The sequence below is a fragment of the Aquarana catesbeiana genome, linkage group LG07 (genome assembly GCF_042186555.1).
Source record: "Aquarana catesbeiana isolate 2022-GZ linkage group LG07, ASM4218655v1, whole genome shotgun sequence".
Taxonomy (NCBI): domain Eukaryota; kingdom Metazoa; phylum Chordata; class Amphibia; order Anura; family Ranidae; genus Aquarana; species Aquarana catesbeiana.
Window position 1 is genome coordinate 170,052,761 of NC_133330.1, and position 14,986 is coordinate 170,067,746.

General features: G+C 43.5%; 1 protein-coding gene across 1 annotated transcript in view; it reads left to right on the top strand.

Moving 5' to 3' along the window:
• The first annotated feature begins 2,923 nt into the window (after positions 1-2,923).
• PDC (phosducin) overlaps positions 2,924-14,986 on the top strand; it is a 44,896-nt gene continuing 32,833 nt past the window's right edge. The window contains exon 1 of the mRNA XM_073591424.1: positions 2,924-3,050. The gene's annotated coding sequence lies outside the window, so the exon portion shown is untranslated. The remainder of the gene's footprint in view (positions 3,051-14,986) is intronic.

The following is a 14,986-nucleotide window of genomic DNA, read 5'->3' on the forward strand; positions in this document are numbered from 1 at the left end:
ATAATCCTGGTATTTTTTCTAGTATAGGACTGTCAGCCCATCAGGACCAGGGCTTTTGCCTACTGGCGTTTCCTTAAGTGCCTTTCTTACTTCCTCCTCTGTTATGGGGGCCTCTAAAGTGCTTTGTTCAATTTCCGTAATTTTGACCAGTCCGATATCTTTTAGATAATTTTTAATTTTCTCTCATTTTTGTTCCTTCCCCTCCTGGGTGTCATTTTTGTTGATTGCGTACAACCCCCCATAGTATTCTTGAAAAGTTGTCGCGATATCTTTATCTTTATATCTGATGTCCCCTGTCCTTGTTTTTATTTTATCGATATAATTGGTATTTTTCTTTTTTCTCAGGGCCTTTGCCAGAAATCTACCAGGTCTGTTGCCGCCTAAATATCTTTCTTTTTTCATAAGGTTGTATAACTTTCGGGTTTCTTGTTCAATTAGGTCCCGGATAGCCTCTCTCTTCCTAAATAGGCCTGCCAAGACCTCCCCATCCCCCATTTTCTTGTGTTGTTGTTCTAGGTCATAGATTTCTTTTTGCAGGGCAAGTTTGTCTTTCTCCTTTCTTCTCTTTTCTTCAGAGCCCACCATCATTAAGATACCTCTGATATACGCTTTATGAGCCTCCCAGACTGTGTCTTCTGACGTCTCACCTGGCACATTCATTTTAAAATAAAGTTCTAGCTCTTCTTTGATTCGCTTATCGATTACTCTATCATGGAGGAGATCCTCATTTAGTCTCCAACTGTTGCACAAATTTTTACGCTCACCTATTTTCAACTGTAGTCTCACAGGCGCATGGTCTGAGAAGGTCGTTGTTCCAATATTTGTACCCTCAACCTCCTCGAGGAGCCAATGCTCCACAACGGAAAAATCCAATCTAGAGTACGTCGCATGGACGGGGGAGTAGAATGTGTAGTCTTTTACATTGTAGTGTTGCATCCTCCATACGTCTACAAGTTGACATTGGCGCAGCTTCTTTTTCAGTTTGTTCATCCATACCCCCCCCATCCCCCGTGCATGCGAGGTACTATCTTTCCCTCTCTCCAAGCACAGATTGAAATCTCCTACTATTATGGCCCCCCCTTCTTAAATTCCTCGAACTTTGCTAGGACTCCCAGTAAATATCTACTAGAGTTCTTATTCGGGCCATATACGTTTGCTAATGAACAGTCTGACCCGTTTAGTTTACCTCTTAGGAACAGAAAGCGCCCCTTTGGGTCGGTCATTCTCTCCTCTAGCTTAAACCTTACTTCCTTAGCAAACCCAATTGCCACTCCTTTTGCGCCCCTAATCGGGGAGTCTCCATAGAACCAAACCGGGTAATCCCTGGAGAAAATGCTCCGGCACTTACCAAGAAAGAGGTGCGTCTCCTGTAACAGAGCCACATCTGCTTTCAGAAATTTCAATTCACCCATTATGTTTGCACATTTTATGGGGGAATTCAGGCCTCTTACATTATATGAAATTATATTTAACCTAGACATCTTTTTGTTTACAGTAGGGGAAGATTTGCATATCCTTGCTGACCTAAGGAATGGAAGACGATGAGGTGAATGCTTACCTCCACCTGCTTGAACGTCGTGAGTTTTAAGCAGAGCCAGTAATGGTTTCAGGATTCTTCTCCTGGATAGCGTCTCCACTGCCAGGTCCGGGAAAATCTGCAGATTTGTCTCACCAAACCTCACTGATGGTTCTTTTTCAAGCTGGAATTGATCTGCTCCTTATCTTGGTAGTTGTGGAATCTTACAATAACGTCTCTTGGGGCGTCCCCACTTATTTCTTCAGGCTTTCTAATCCTGTGCACTCTTTCAAATTTTATTTTACTACTGGTATCAAGTGGATTTTTTTAGGGTATGATTCCTGACCACCCCTTAGCTGTTTTATTACCCGCTGCACCAGAAGATTATGGAGGAAGGATTGGGGGTGCAGGATCGAGTGGATTACTACTAAAATAAGAAGAATCAACATAAGGGGCACATCATACTACCTGAAAGCTTCTATGAATGACAAGGGAGCTGTGAATGGGGGGGGGCATAGTTATCAATCATCTGACCATCCCCCATTCAGAGATTCTTTGTCATTCATAGAAAGCTGTAGCACAGTTGAGTTTCAACCCTACCTAACCTTAACCCATAAATGTAATCCCTCATATTAAATTAAGAAAGCCTAAATCCTTACCCTAAGTATTACCACATCACTTTACCCTAGTCAGCTATCCCTGACCTACAGGAAACATTATTCCTTACTTACCCTATAACGCAACTACTAACTCTAACTTGACTCCTAGAGTTTCATACCTTATGAGGCATTTGAGCAGCCAGCACTGAAAGCACACAGTCCTGTGCCAAGTTCTTGGCAACTGAAGCTAGTGATTTCTTGTTTCCAGGGCTAAACATATTACATAATGGTTTTAAGCATTCAGTGATGTCATAATGCTGGGAACAGGAGTGGAGAATGCATCTAAAGATGTAGGTTTACGTTAGGACAGTTATGAATAAGGACCATTTAACAGTCTAAAACTGTGTGTGGACAGTGTATATGTGATTTATTGGTATTCGGCTGAGAAAACTGCAGCAAATTAGTGATGTGCTAGTTTTTTCTTACTTCTTATGACAGAACACCTTGGCACTTCAGAACTAGTAGCTTTGACATAGTTGCACTAACATGGTTTTGTAGAGTATAAGGTCAACTAATTATATTTCTACATTTAATTTAATATTGAGCAAACAGCAATTGCTACAAAGTTTCACTTTCCTGTAGGCAGAAAAATGTAATTTTGAAGCAGCACTGGGGAAAGGTTCTCTCCTTTAGAAACTGGATATCAGCAGCTTCCCTATTGGTCTACACTAATAAAGAACATTTTCTAAATCCTCCATCATAATCCTATTACTTACACAGAGCTATTTCTGCAAGTGTCATCATTATTATCCAGAGAGCTAAACCTCATTCCTAATCTGTCCACCTGCTCTCAAGTGCTGCTCTGGAGCTGGCTAATCCCTTGTTTCTCAAGGACATTGGCCATCACACAAAACTGAAGCTGAGCATCAGCAAAGGTAAATATTTTTTACAAATAGGTCACTGGAAATTGAGTTTAAATGTTTAAAAATATATATATTTTGCTGGATATTTAGTTTAGCTGCAATCACCTAGATGCTTGTTTTGCAAGGCCTCCATAAATATGAATAAGTTTGCTAGCATAGTGACATACAAAGCAGACACTAGTATCAGATGAAGTAGCTCATATTCAAAGTACATTTAATTCTGTTTTTAGACGTAGTCGCCTTTAAACACAGATATATGTTTTATAATAAAATATTAATTTCATAGCATGTATAGAATGGCACTTATAATCATGCTCTATTTAATGATTTTGTTGAATGTCAAAGAATGTTGCCTCATTAATAACTATGCCCTTTATTAAAGTATTCTGGTTAGCTAATTAATCATGTTACATTGATGTCAGTAGATTATTACTTTATAATAACATGACAATAGTGAAATGCTGTAGTGAAGATAATTTATAGTAACTTTGCTTGATATGGTTTTGTACTTAAATAGTCTTTTTTGCTTTTAAAAGATCAGCAATTTTTCTAGAAAAAAATTGCCAAGGATTCACAAGATCCATTTCCTATATACGTTTAATAGCTTAAAATAATATAAGCAAAAATGCTCTTTGCTGAAGGTATTACCAGACAATATTTGCATTGTTTTAATTTTGAGGCTATACTAAGGTAATTGGAAAAGCTTGAATTTACAGTAGAAAGAATAGAAAGAAGATTTATTTTTTTAATCCCACAGTGAAAAAGAAAAAGAATATTTTTTTGGGAAGGGGGTGGGGGGTATGTGCAGTGCAGCAGCCACACCATCAGCAGCTAGTATACTAATGTAAGCTTTTAGGGGGACTATTCTAAAATTATTCAACCTCCCCCCCTATTCAGTCTATCCTGCTCCCTTAAAGTTACAGAAAATCAAAAATATGCTATCTGGCTTATTTCTCTTGCAAAAAAAATGTTCTTAGTTCAGCCCACTTCCAGACATCTATCCAAATGGCAAACTTTTGGTCACATGATTTTTGCTGAAGGTGAGGATTAGAATTCAGGCAATGCTATTGACTGGCCAAATCTGCCTGAACGTCAATCTCTTAAACCCCTTTGTCAAAGATCACAAGACCCCATTTCTGCCATTTGGTTTTGTGATTGTGATTGTAGGGAGCCAAGAGAACTATTTCAGGAAAGGTACTTCTTTTACCATTTGGTATGATTTCAGTATATGCTCATTTAAGCTGAAGCAGCAAAAGCACAATGGAAGCTGATGGGAGGGGCTATATACATTATATATATATATATATATACTTATGCTGTATATGCTTCAGAGAGGCATACAGGAATTTAGAGGGAGGGTCATAGTATTTTCTGTTCATGGTAGATGTTTTATTTTATATTAGGCAGGACAGGAAGTGAAAGTAAATCTCTTCATTGGGGACAAGACAACAACAACAACAACAACAACAACAACAACAACATAAGCAAACTTTTAGTAAGATGAAAAAGATATAGAAATTCTGACAATGTTTTAATTGCTTTTGGTGCCTTCCTGTCCTGGGGGCAACTGCCCCCCCCCCCCCCCATTTTTTAAATGGGCATCAAAGAGGTTAGAAGAAAGGGAGAATCTCCCCAATTGGATCACATACAGTAATAAAAACTAAACAGAAATGTTAACTCTTAACCAATTTATCCACAACTATAAAATCGATTGGAGTTAGGCAAAAACTTTTTCTCATAAGACAATTAAAGCTGGGAAAGAGCTGTGAGATTCTGAAGCTAGCATTGTGTTGTTCTCCATGCCCAACTACAATTTTTTTTACCAAAATCGATATATAATCAAGATCACCAATAGAACAATTGTTAAACAGCAGACTCATTGCAGTGACAGCGGTGTCATCAACATCCCCTCTTCAGTATTCAGGATGTATTGTAGATCCTCCTCAGCTTATTCTACTTTCACCTGTGCTTGCTATATTATAAATATTAGAGTGATGCCCTGTTCGATGCCTCAATTTTTGCTATTCAAAATCTGATCACAGATTGGAAGGACCTCTTAATGCATTTTAATGTTTTAATAACACAGGACCTGCTAAAAATTTAACATGTTAAAATCATGGATATGTTTTTAAATGTTTGGCCTGCAAAAGTATCTGAAAATGATTTGCTTTGTGTTTTTCCCCAAGGATTATGCGATTCAATATGGCATGGCAGTATTTTGCATTACATGTGTGATAGGTTGAGTAGAGACATTTAAAAATGGGGAGTATTGCTATGTGGAGGACATAGGGAGAACAACAGTTATCAAGTCTTGGCTGTCTACCTGTCCGCACATGGCAGTGTTACAACTTCTTATCATTGCTGCATCACTGTAAGGTACCTGGTAGGAGAGCCTGACTGTAGGAGAAGACCTCTCATACAACGCTGGTTCAGGAGCCACTGGAGTGGGGACAGTGGTCTCCTGAGCGCAGTGGGGTAGGAGTGCCTGTATAGTCTCTGATGTGGAGGCAGAGATCCCTCCTGGGATGGCCGAGCTGCAGGTGAGTGGAGACTGGAATAGCAGTAACTTGACTCACTGGGTTGCAGGTGAGAGGAGACTGGAACGGCAGCAGGCTTGACACACTGGATGGCTGAGTTGCAGGTGAGAGCAGACTGGAGCGGCAGCAGGCTTGACACGCTGGAGGGAGAGATCACTGAAGCTGAAGCTGAAGGTGCAACAGCAAGTGAACAGTAGGCACAAGCAGAGTCAGACAGTCCGGGTCGGCAGGTAGCTGGCACAGGTAATAACGGCAGACTAGGCAGAGTCGGTGAACAGGCAGGGTTCGGCAACGGTAGCAAATACGGACAGAAGAGTAGTCAGACAAGCCGGATCGGGATAGGAGCAGGTCGGATGGTCAAACAAGCCGGGTCAAGATTAGGTAGCAGACAATCAGGATACGGGTCAACAGATTCACAGAGCTGAGACGAAGCAGCGACGTCCTCATGGAACAGGGGAACTTTTATGTGCTAAGATGGCGCCAAACCAGCGCTAACGCGAACGCGCACGCGCCCGCGCGCGTGCACGCGCGCACCCGCGCCGCGCGCCCGCGCGCGCCCGAGCGCCGCGCTGATGCACAGCAGTTTGATGCTGTGTCCGAATGGAAGCGCGCCGACGCATAGGCGAACGCAAGTGTCCTGGACTGGTGCTGGTGGATCCCTGACATTGCCCCCCCCCAAGGGGCAGCCTCCGGATGCCCAACAACCTCTTCTTCTCAGGATGAGTAGAAAAATAAGCGCGCACTAGACGCCTGGCATGCACATTACTGTCTGGTTCCCATGAGTTACTTTCTGGGCCGTAGCCCTTCCACTTGATTAAGAACTGGTTTTGCCCTTGCCTTCTTCTACAATCAAGGATAGCCTCGACCTCAAATTCCTCACTGCCATCAACTACAACAGGTTCAGGGGGTCTTGTGCCCCTAGCAGGAAAGGGATCAGGTACAGCAGGTTTAAGCAGAGATACATGGAATACTGGATGAATTTTAAATGAATCAGGTAACGTCAACTCATAAGATACCTCATTGATTTTCCTTCTGACTGGAAAAGGTCCCATGAATCTAGGTGCCAACTTCTTGGAAGGACATGCTAATTTGATGTTAACAGTAGAAAGCCATACCTGGTCGCCAATTTGCAAGTTCAGCTCCCCCCTTCTTTTCCTGTCGAAGATTCTCTTACCATCAGCCTGAGCCTTGGATACCGTTTCCTGTAGCAACCGGCTGTTGTGACTGAGGAACTCCACCGTACTTTGTACTGCTGGAACCGAAGACTCTGAAAGGAAATCAGGAAGAAAGGTTAGGTGAAAGCCATAATTGGCGTAAAAGGGAGATTGACCGGTGGCAGAATGTTTGGCATTGTTATAGGCAAATTCTGCTAAGGGTAATAGAGATACCCAATCATCTTGTGTGAATGATGTGAAGCATCTGATGTATTGTTCCAGGGTCTGATTAGTCCTCTCTGTCTGACCGTTTGTCTGAGGATGGTATGCCGAGGACAAAGCCAATTCAATCTTTAAGGTTTCACACAGGGATCTCCAGAAACGTGAAGTGAATTGAACCCCTCTATCAGAAACTATGTTTGCCGGTACTCCATGAAGTCTGATGATCTCCTTGATAAATATGCGAGCAGTTTCGGAGGCAGACGGGGTTCCCCTTAAAGGTAGAAAATGAGCCATTTTGGTTAAACGGTCTACAACTACAAAGATAGCTGAACATCCTTCGGAACATGGAAGTTCCACAATAAAGTCCATAGAAATCATTTTCCACGGTCTGTCGGGTACGGGCAATGGTTTCAATAGACCCCAAGCTCGATTCCTGGACGACTTATTCTGGATACAGATGGGACAGGAACTAACATACTTTTCGCAAAAGTCTTTCAGATTGGGCCACCAGAAAGTACGCTGCACTAGTTCCAAGGTCTTGCGGACCCCAAAGTGGCCTGCCAATGGGTGGTCGTGGAGAAGTGTTAAAACCCTGACCCGAATGTCTTCAGGAACAAAAATTTGGCTTCCTTTCCAGAACAGACCATCTCTACTTACTAAAGAAATTCCAGTAGGCCTGGCTGATTCAGAGGATGCTTCCTTAATCAGGGAAAGTAAATCTTTTTGCAGCAGTAAAAAACTGTTTGAGGGTAATATGGTGTCCGGAGTGGATAAGTCCTTAGGATTGTCATGCATACGTGATAATGCGTCTGGTTTGATATTTTTAGAGCCTGGACGGTACGTGATGTGGAAGGAGAAACGTGAGAAAAACAGAGCCCAGCGGGCTTGTCGAGGCTTCAGACGTTTGGCAGATCGTAAGTACTCTAGGTTTTTATGGTCAGTATAAATTAGTACTGGATGCATAGCCCCTTCCAACAGGTACCTCCATTCTTCTAGAGCAGCTTTTATAGCGAGAAGTTCACGGTCACCGACGTCATAATTCTTCTCCGCGGGGGAGAGTTTACGGGAGAAGAACCCTACAGGATGCATTATCTCTTTGCTACCTTTGCGCTGTGAAAGAATCGCACCTACCGCAATCTCGGAGGCATCAACCTCTAAAATAAACGGTAGGGATGGTTCAGGATGACTGAGGATAGGTGCTGAAGTAAACAGCTTCTTGAGATTTTCGAAGGCATCTTGGGCAAGTTGGTTCCAGGAAAAACTGATATTTTGTTTGGTTAACTGCGTGATGGGTGCAATTATGGCTGAGAACCCCCTGATGAATTTCCTGTAGAAGTTTGCAAACCCCACAAACCGTTGAACTCCTTTCTTGTCCAAGGGTACCGGCCAGTCCAGCACAGCGGACACTTTTTGTGGGTCCATCTTGATGCCTGTTGCGGAGATGATTAACCCCAAGAATTGGATGCTCTGTTGTTCAAACTCACATTTCTCCGCTTTCGCGTACAGACTGTGTAAGCGAAGACGACCCAACACCCTGCGGACATGTTCCTGATGCAATTCACGGGACTCCGAAAAAATCAAGATATCGTCCAGGTATGCAATTACAAACACATCTAGAAAGTCCCTGAGGACGTCGTTAATCAGGTGTTGAAAAGTTGCAGGGGCGTTGCAGAGCCCAAAGGGCATGACCCGGTATTCATAATGCCCGAATCGGGTTCGGAATGCTGTCTTCCACTCATGTCCAGCCCGGATGCGGACTAGATTATATGCCCCTCTTAGGTCAAGCTTGGTGAAGATGACGGCAGTCCTTAATTTTTGAAAAAGTTCAGGTATCAAGGGTAGGGGATACCGATTTTTGACCGTGATTTTGTTTAGCTCACGATAATCGATACACGGCCGGAGCGACTTGTCCTTTTTGGTCACAAAAAATATTCCGGCACCAGCTGGAGAGGTAGAGTGACGTATAAAACCTTTGGCCAGATTCTCATCTATATATGTTTTTAGTACTTCCTGTTCCTTCTCGGATAAAGGAAAAATGCGTCCGAATGGTATCTCGGATCCAGGCAGCAAATCAATGGGGCAATCGTAGGGCCGATGAGGTGGAAGAGAGTCTGCCCCCTTTTTACTAAAAACATCGATGAATTCATGATATTGTTTAGGTATGACCTGGCAGAGTTTCTGGTCGGTGTCTAGACAAAGTAGAGTAGATGAAGAATCCGAATCTTCCTTTACACAGTGTTCAAGACAGTAAGAAGATGAGAATTTCACTTCTCCAGATGTCCAATGAATGTAAGGGTTGTGGGCCTGCAGCCAAGGAATGCCCAGGATGATGGAAAACATAGGGGAGGAGATGACATCAAGAACCAGCAGTTCCTTGTGTAGGGAGGAAGTAGAAGCAGGCAGAGGCAGGGTTTCTTGGGTTACTTGTCCCGATCTGATGCGGGAACCATCAGCTAGAAACACAGCGAGTCCATGGGTCTTGGTTTGTAATGGAATGTTATGCTGGCTGGCAAAGTTTGAGTCAATAAAGCAGCTGCATGCTCCGGAATCAATGATGGCGTTGGTCGTTATTGTCCCTTCTTGCAGCTGTAAAGACAGAGGAATGGCAATGTGGGTAGAGTTCGCAGACAGAGCAGAAAGACTGGTATACACAGAGAATGGGCACTTACTTAATTTGACTGGACAGTTCAGGACATAGTGCCCAGTCCCACCACAGTAGAGGCACAGATTGAGTTGCCGGCGCCGGGCCCGTTCTTCAGGCGATAAGGCGGGTCGCATCAGTCCCAATTGCATAGGCTCCACAGGATCAGGCATAGCATTAGCTGGATTAGAGCTGGATGGGGGTAAGTAGCGTGCTGCCGGAAGAGGTGCTCTGGCTGTCATCCACATCGGGCGGGATTGTAAAGTGGATCGTTCAGAACGACGTTCCCGGATTCGCCGGTCAATTTGGATAGTCAGATTAATTAATGCTTCAAGAGTGTCTGGTACACCCACTCGGGCAAGTTCGTCCTTTAAACCTTCAGACAGACCTAAGCGGAACTGATGACGCAGGGCCGCGTCATTCCACTGAGTGTCTGCACTCCAACGTCTAAAGTTCATGACATAATCTTCCGCAGGTCTGCGACCTTGCTGGAGCGTGAGCAGTGCTGATTCAGCTGTTGCAGTCTGTTGAGGGTCCTCATAAATTTGTGCCATGGCTTCAAAGAAAGAGGATAAAGACTGGGTTAGGACGGAGTCCCCCTCAAGTAGCCGATGAGCCCAGATCTGAGGTTCCCCTTGTAGGAGGGAGATCACAAACCCCACTTTGGTGGCCTCCAGTGAAAAGGTTCGGGGCTGTAACGCAAAGAAGAGCTTGCAGGCGTTGCGAAAGGCCCGGAACTTGGACCGGTCTCCAGAGAATCTATCAGGAGTAGGAACCTTTGGTTCAGGTGGAAGCATTACAACAGAAGGTCCAGGAGCCGTCTGTGCTGGGGTTGTGGCTGAAGAGGAGGCCAAGGGGTTAGGGCCTGCTAGGTTCTGGACTTGTCCCTCCAATCTGTTGTAGTTATCCTGAAGGGATTGTACGGCTTGAGTGAGGGCCGCAAGGTGGGTGCATATTTCTTTCAAAGGAGAGGTATCTCCTGCAGGCTCAGTCATGGCTGCTTCGTACTGTAAGGTACCTGGTAGGAGAGCCTGACTGTAGGAGAAGACCTCTCATACAACGCTGGTTCAGGAGCCACTGGAGTGGGGACAGTGGTCTCCTGAGCGCAGTGGGGTAGGAGTGCCTGTATAGTCTCTGATGTGGAGGCAGAGATCCCTCCTGGGATGGCCGAGCTGCAGGTGAGTGGAGACTGGAATAGCAGTAACTTGACTCACTGGGTTGCAGGTGAGAGGAGACTGGAACGGCAGCAGGCTTGACACACTGGATGGCTGAGTTGCAGGTGAGAGCAGACTGGAGCGGCAGCAGGCTTGACACGCTGGAGGGAGAGATCACTGAAGCTGAAGCTGAAGGTGCAACAGCAAGTGAACAGTAGGCACAAGCAGAGTCAGACAGTCCGGGTCGGCAGGTAGCTGGCACAGGTAATAACGGCAGACTAGGCAGAGTCGGTGAACAGGCAGGGTTCGGCAACGGTAGCAAATACGGACAGAAGAGTAGTCAGACAAGCCGGATCGGGATAGGAGCAGGTCGGATGGTCAAACAAGCCGGGTCAAGATTAGGTAGCAGACAATCAGGATACGGGTCAACAGATTCACAGAGCTGAGACGAAGCAGCGACGTCCTCATGGAACAGGGGAACTTTTATGTGCTAAGATGGCGCCAAACCGGCGCTAACGCGAACGCGCACGCGCCCGCGCGCGCGCACCCGCGCGCGCCCGAGCGCCGCGCTGATGCACAGCAGTTTGATGCTGTGTCCGAATGGAAGCGCGCCGACGCATAGGCGAACGCAAGTGTCCTGGACTGGTGCTGGTGGATCCCTGACAATCACTGTCACTACTGGTTACCAAATTGTTCCAAAAAAGACATGGAATACAAGTGCCATCCCTGCCCAAGAGTCTGTACCTTGACACACAGGGGTTGATTTACTAAAGGCAACTAGACTGGGCACTTTGCAAAGTTCAGTCACACTCTGCAGGTGCAAATGCTCCAGAGCTTAGTAAATGAGGTAAAGCTTCACTTTACAAATAACACCCAATCACATGCACAGGAAAATAAAAAAAAACAGCATGTCTGCTTGCACGTGATTGGATGGTGGAAGTCAGCAGAGCTTCTGCTCATTTACTAAGCTCTGGAGCAACTGCACTTTGCAAAGTGCACAGTCAATTTGCCTTTAGTAAATTAACCCCACAGAATCAATTCCTGGAGACCTCAGTGTAGAGAATGGACAGTGATTATGCCACCAGTATTTTGAAGATGTAAGATTTTAGTTATCTTCCCAGACATTCCACAAAATACAGGCATACTCCACATTTAGGTACACAATGGGGTTTATTTACTAAAGCTGGAAAGTGCACAATCAGGCTCACTTCTGCACAGAAACCAATGAGCTTCCAGGTTTTATTACCAAAGCTTAATTGAACAAACTGAGGTTAGAAGCTCATTGGTTTCTATGCAGAAGTGAGCCTTATTTTGAACTTTCCAGCTCTAGTAAATAAACTCCATTGTGTACTTAAGCATGGGGTATGCCTGTAGTACTGGTAGAGGAGGCAGAAGATACATCAGATATTGGTGGAAGTAAGGCTGACTTTAAATAATAATGTAGACAGTTTATACCAGATAGGTTCCTTCGTTTCCCTCCTTTTCATTAGCACTGCAGTAGACAACAGAACATTCCTTGCTATAAGAGCAGTAGAAAGTACTTTGGCCAAGAGCAGTGAATAATAATGATGTAGTTTCAGATTTTTCCACTGTGCTTTTTGTACAGAACTGTGTGTTGGCCTTTTTATTTTGCAGAAAACCTACAGTTCAAAAATACATCCCATAACTAAGCTTTGTTAGAATTTGTTTGGCTAAAATTGTCCTGGGTCTAATACAATACAAATACAAACAAAAACTAACATCAGCATCACAGACTTCAGAGCAGCCCGCTTAAAAGTAGCTCTGCATCCAAACAATATAATTATTTATATGTAATAGGTTTCCACTGCCTATCTTCCTCTGATGTCTCCTACTTGATACCTTGAGCTGGTTCCTAAGTCCTGGCAACTGTTATATCATCACCACCTGACTCATTGTCAGACTTTTCATAACAAGTAGTACTGGTAGAGATAATGACATGAATGTTTTTTTCCCATTCCCACGTGCTTCGTTATAGGTGATGTCCCTGAAAGTTTTCTTTATAATACATATTACTCAAACCTGACAGCAAGGATATAGTATAATATTGGTGTTGGTATGTTATTGACTTTTTTTGGTAGGAAACTGAATGTCAAAGACAATTGTCTGAAGGTTGTTGCTGCGCTGTGTTACATGAAATAGAAAAAAATGAATAATTTTGTATTTGTCAACAAAATAGAAAAATTAATGACAATATATATATTTTTAAAAGAAATGTCTTCATTCATTAGTTTATAGCTGTCTTTATTTTCAGTTGTATATTTTTTTAATTCCCATAGCTGTAAATAATGATCTTAATATATAATAGCAATTATTAAAGTTTAGTCGTACTGAGCTTGTGAGCAAGTTCGTGTGTCTGGCTGAGAGTGACACAACAAGAATTGTAGTTTTTGTCATGGCAGTCTAATATATGTGAAGAGATCATTTTCAGTTTGTGTCAGAAGGATATTCACAATAAAAGTTCCACATTACCAACAAAACAATAAATAAAGTTCATATAAAGTAAAAAATATTAAGCCTGCCTGACACCAATAAAAGTTAACACATCATTGCCTTCTTAAAACAGATGGAATTTAAATGGGATAACTTATATACATTATAAAAAAAACAAGGGGTTTATTTTTCCTTTTTTAGAAAGAATGTACAGAACCAAAAAAATATTTCTTTGCATCATTTATTCTGACATCAATATGGCTTTTTCTAGCTTTGTTGATAATTATCATTGCAAACTATTGAAAACATGGTACTGTGGAATTGGGCCAGCCTATTGTGCAAGATTAAGCAACAGCTAGCACTGTCAGTTAACTAGGAAATGTCTGAATCTGTCCAGCTGCAAATTTACCAAGAAGCAGTGGAACTTGGAGAATGTTGTTAAACCCTTCTTGACTGGCTGAGAGACAAGGCAGAGACAAGGCAGTTAAATTAGGAGGATTATAAAGCAGCATGGGTATGCTGCTGAATGTCACTCTCTCCTTAGTTAAAATACACTGCAGCAAACTAACAAGGAAGTTGGCAGGGGTGTATTAACATCATGGGAGCCTGAAGGAACTAAAATTCTGGTGATTTAGTCCTACACCTAAACAAGCCACGCTTAAAGCCTCATACCTGTTGTGTGGCTTAAGTTGTTTTTCCTAATCACTCTTATTCATTGTGCAGAAAAAAAATGACCATTTTCAGGGGAGCATGGCTGGCTATTGAGGAGAATGACCACAACACTAAAGCGACTGGGGGGATCTTTTGGTCTGAAGCTTCATTAGCCACCCATACCTAAGGTGCTAAAGGTTCAAGGCACACCACAGACAATGTTGTTCCAGTCTGGAGTGACGGAGTCCAGATCTAAGATGGCACAAATGAACTCAAGTGACAAGGCTACTCAGCACATAGATCTGCCAGTGACTCCAGTACAGAACTCCCAAGTGATGGCACCAGAGGACCCATGGCCGAGCTCTCCAATTCCTACCTGGTCCTTCCTGTTCCTAACTTATCTGCCTTTTCGGAAAGCTCAGAAGGATTGTGGCTTTCCAGTACTGTGCAGCGATGTGCACACCTATACTGACATGGGATGACCTGAAGTAATCTCTTGATGATGACTTCCAACAGCAAGTCTTGCTAACGGACTCTAATGCAATCACTTTGCTGCAAGCATCTGATCAGCATGAGGCTAGACTCTCTGCACTTGACTGCAACACCACCAGTTTATAGCCTTCAGGTGAAGGTCTAAGATGGGAAGAATCAAAGACACAGCTATACCATCAAAATGCAGGGCATTCCACCTCTCATGCTGATTTACAGTATCTTGAACTCAATCTTGGAAAAGCAACCAACTAAGCCTCTGGAGCTGGTCAGAGTACATCAGGTCCTCGGACCTAGGGAGGAAGCAGCAGATCAACTCTGGGAGGTTCTCTGCAAGATACACTATTTCTAGGCTTTGGAAGATAATAGGCAGAATGTCTTGCATTTGGGAGAGGTAGACTTCAACAGGACATTCGTACATCTCCTTTCTGGCTTGTAACTTAAAAGTGGGGCCATCCTTTCCACCTGGTGATCTGGACAGACGGAAACTAGTTTGTCTTGCACACACCATAACAGAGAGACCAATGCCTGCCAGCCCCAACCATTGCAAAGAGCATGTAAGTATAACATGTTTTTTAAAAACTAACTGATACTAAGACCCCTTTCACACTCAGGTGCATTTCAGGCATTTTATCACTAAAAATAGCGC